This window comes from Strix aluco, unplaced genomic scaffold (assembly GCF_031877795.1).
Source record: "Strix aluco isolate bStrAlu1 unplaced genomic scaffold, bStrAlu1.hap1 H_2, whole genome shotgun sequence".
Lineage (NCBI taxonomy): Eukaryota > Metazoa > Chordata > Aves > Strigiformes > Strigidae > Strix > Strix aluco.
Window position 1 is genome coordinate 369,232 of NW_027436667.1, and position 4,564 is coordinate 373,795.

The following is a 4,564-nucleotide window of genomic DNA, read 5'->3' on the forward strand; positions in this document are numbered from 1 at the left end:
GTTACCGAAAATACGGAATAAAGAACTTATCGACACCAATTTGATGCAGACAAGCAGACACTTCTTTATTGACGGCCGGGCACGCAGGGGAGCGTTCTCACCAACAGCACGCACCAAGCACTAAAATCATGCATCTTATATAGAACTTGCTCATACAATCAACACGCAATTTCCAAGGACACAGTTTCATACGCAAACATAATTTCCAAGGACACGGTTTCCTTGGCAGGTACTTGTAAGCTGTTACGGTTGTTTCCCCCAGTTCCTATTAATCCTAGACTTTGACAACTACTTGTATTCTCCTGGTCCTGTATATCTAGATTATAAATCAACTTACAGATCAGTTTGTATTTGGTTACCCAGGTTCCAGACGTTTCTACTAAATGGTTATGACCAATCTCTTGGCCCTTGGTATGGGGCTGTATAGGGGATTTTAAAGCAGCAATCGGTTGCTGATACAAACCACAACAAATAAAAATTTTAGTAAATCTTTCTTATGATTTTATATTTCTATTAAATCAAACACAATTTCTTCTACTTATTGGTAAATCGATAACAATGGGAAGATCCCAGCCCAGGGCCACCCCACTCAGGCCACGCAGGTGCTTGGCTGCCCATCGCCCTTTATTGCTGCTGGCCAGAGATGCTTGCTCGCCTGCTCGGTGGCCGGGGTGGTGGGGGTTCGGTCGGGGACGTCCAGTGCTGCCTGGCTTCTGGGGTGCTGGATCCGTCCCACGAGGGCTGGGGGGGCAGGAGGAGCCCCCGTGCCCGGGAGAGACGGCCGTGGGAGGAGGCTGGCCTGTGCTCTGGCGAGGTGGGGATGCCAGGGGGCAAGGGGCAGCGGTTAGCCCCCCTGCAGCCCCTGGGGCAGGCACCACCCATGGGCACCTGCCTGGCCAGAGACACCCAGAAACGGGGTCCTGGCCCCCACCCTGAAGCAGACAGGCTGTTGTCCCACAGTGGCCAGGACCACCCCGCCACGTCCCTCCACCTTGCTCTGGCTCCAACATGGGGATCGATTGCCCCATCTTCCAGTCCTCCCCCTCCATCCTGCTTCCACCCCACTCCACCCCAAACCCCCATCCCACCAGGACACAGCAGGGTGCCCTCTCCCCCCACCCCGGTGCCCTGGCAGGGCCGTACCTGGCTGGCTGAGCGAGGACGCAGCGCTCTGGGGCCGGGAGAGCAGGCGGCTGGTGTCCCTGGCATCCCACTGCCTCGGGGACAGCTTGGGCTTGGTCCTGGGGAAGTCTGGCAGGAGGGAGCAGAGGGAGCTGGGCTGGGGGGAGCCAGGGAGAACACACGGGGGGGAAAACCTGGCACCCCGCGGGCACCCTGCCCACTCCACTGCCCAGTTCACCCCCGCCAGATCCCCTCCCCAAGCGTGGCCCAGCCGTACCCTCCTCGCCCACGAGCACAGGCAGCTGCCCGCCCTGCCTGCCCCTGTAGATGTGGCCATCCTGGTCCAACAGCTCCATCTCGTTGTGCTGGGAAGGAGAGAGGGGGTTGGCTGAAACACGGGGCCCAAATCAGCATGCCCAGGAAAACCCCCCACCCAGCTCCCCCTGGGGAAACTGAGGCACGGATTCCTCCCCCCCCACCCTGGATGCTCAGCATCACCCTCCCAGCCTCGCTCGCCCCCGCCGTATCCCTACCTTCGTCATCCTTACCTTGATGGGGAGCAGGGTGGGGGGCTGGAGCGGCCGCGGGGCGCCGGGTGGGTGGGGCTGGGGGCACGGGCAGCACTGCAGCGGGTGGGTGAGGGTGTGCCGGCCCCCGCAGCGCCGCGGCACTCTGGGGTACCCGCACTCGGCCACCCGCTCCCTGTGGGACGGAGCACAGGGATGCTCAGCACCCAGCACTGTGGCACCCCGTGCTTCACCCTACTATGCTAGGGAGGGGGCCGCGGGTGCTCCCCAGTGGGGTATGTCCCTCCCAGTTCCCCTCCGGCTGCTGAAGGAGACCCACGCCTGTCCAGCTGTGCTGGATCTGCTCTTTCCCCGTGGCCCTGGTGAGCTGGTCATGGCCATAGCAGGTCCCTGCACCCTACGCAAGGGACAGCGGGAGGCAGGAGCTGGGCTGTCCCAGCTGCAGTGTTTAATTTCGGTGACTTGTTTCACAGGAGGCAGCTGACTCCCCAGTGAAGCCTGAGGTCAGGCTGAGACCAGACACAGCTCATCACATGTGGCTTCAGCACCACTGAGACACAGACCTGGGCTAGACAGGGCAGCGCAGGGAGGGCTGTAAAACGCCACAGACCTGGGACAAGCACGGCTGACCCCTCTGCAGCACATCTCTGCTCCCCTGTCCTGCCCAGGCCCCCCCCTGCATCCCTTCACCCCCACCCTGGGAAGGGCTCTCCCTCTCCAGGGCAGGGCCAACCTGCACCCCAGGGGCCGGGTCCCCGTGTCCCCTACCTGTGGCTGTGCTGCGGTGTTTGCTCCATCTCGAGCACAGTATGGGAGCGCCCGGCAAGGTGGGGGGGCAGCGGTGGCATGTACGGGATGGGCACGATGAGCCTGGGGAGGGCAGGAGCAGTGGGTGGGTGACAGGGGACACACGACCCACCCCAGCTCGGGGCTGTGCCGCAAAACCCACAGGCTTGTACCCCATTGGCATCCCACTGCCCCCAGGGAGGGGCTCAGGAGGGCTGCACGCCCCAGGCAGACACCTAACCCCCGTGCCGGGCACAGCGGGGCACTGCCAGCACCCATCTCCCCTCCGAATCACCCACGCAGCCCCCAATGCACCGGTGCCGGACGCTACTCACGGGCCAGGCACCAGCATGCTGAGGGGCCGGTCGCAGGACATGCAGTGGAAATGGGCCAGCAGCTGCCTCGGGGGAGGGGGGGGAGAGGGCTGGGTGAGTTCCTGTGGGGGGATACAGCCCTGCCTGCACACAGGCAGGCAGCTGGCAGGCAGCAGCAAGGTGCTGGGCACTTTATTGTAATGAGTTATGGTATTTGCGGGGGGAACCGCAGGGTTTTGAGCCTGGCTTACCCCCCACCCCACCCCAACAAGGTCACAACCCACCGGCTGACTACAAAATCACGGGGGTACGATGGGGGAGAGCAGTTGGTTGTGGGCTCCCACTTGGGAAAAAGCAGTCAGACCAATTATTAAAACAGAAGAAACAACAGGACCTCGGGGTGGTGTGAGAAGTCGCATCAGCAAAACAACCCCTTTTGATCCAATTCCAATAGCCCATTTACAAGATCGTTACGGCCGTAAGCCTGGAGAGACTGAAACTGAATCCCTATGGAGAGTGTCTCTAAATGGGGGAGATAGAATTTTACTAGATGGCGATGAACCCCGTAGATATTGGGGTCCCGGTGTCCTTTTGGATGCTGGTCCCAACCCCCCACATGACCCCCACTCACTAACAAGCAGAGTGGCAAATTGGGCTGGTGGCATTGATGCCTTAGAGAGAGGAGAACCTCTGTTAATACCTATCAAATCTCTAAATGACCTCTCCGCAGCTTTTACAAAAGCTGCCTGTATTCAAGCCATGCATCAGCGTAAGCCTACTGATGGTCCTCTTTCGGCACCTGTAGCTCCTGCTATACTCAAACTTCTGATAAAAGGAGCCCCTGCCATGCTCAAACCTTTTCTCATTGCAAAACGGGATGAGATCCAGAGAGACTTAAATTATAATGAATTGGTAAATATAGCACAAACTGTTGGAAATAGTGGGGAAGAAGAATTAGAACCAAGAGTATTACCCACTTGGGCAGCTTTAGTGCATGAAACTATAAATCATGCCCGAGAAATGGGATGGGATGAAATTCCCAATGAAACAAAAAATATAGGTCGCACTGTTAGGCAAATTAAACAATTGCATCAAAATAATTCTCAGGAACAGAAACCCTCTGACCGACAATCTAGGGGTCAGGAGTGGAGAAATGAACTGTGGAAGCAAGCACTGTCACTAGGAGTTCCTAGAGCCGCCATTCAGAGACAGCCTAGCGGCGTCATTCTGAGTCTAATTCAGGCATTTCTAAAGGGTATGGCTTCAAATGCTCCAACCCCCCCCCCCTCCGTCGCCAGCTCCTAGAAAAAAAAAAAAGATAACCCTTTCCTCCCTCAAGAGGATCAGTTGCAAAGCACAGGATCAAAAAACTGGTAAGGTCTGGACGGCAATTGGGCCTGCCGGTCCGGCAAGTAGAAGCTTATCAGTGGATAAATGAGAAACGGCCCTTACATTTTAATTCCAGTTGGTCCTCAACAACAATTAATAACATTTTTATTTGATACTGGTGCACAAATTTCAATAATTACACAGCGAGATGCCAATGAGCTAGGCATACGACCTGGCCAGCGAAAGGTTAAAATTACCGGAGTTACAGGAATTAGCACTGTGTGCCAGACAGCAAAAGTTAATTTACGGCTCCCTGGTGAAAAACGTGTAACATCTCTTTGCTTTGCGATCAAGGAGCATTATGAGAATATCCTGGGTTTTGATGCACTGAACGGCCGGACCTGGCGTTTGCCAGACGGCGGTCTGTGGTCTTTTGGTTCAATTGCCAACCCCAGCCCGAATAAAAATCAACAAACTGCCACAGTG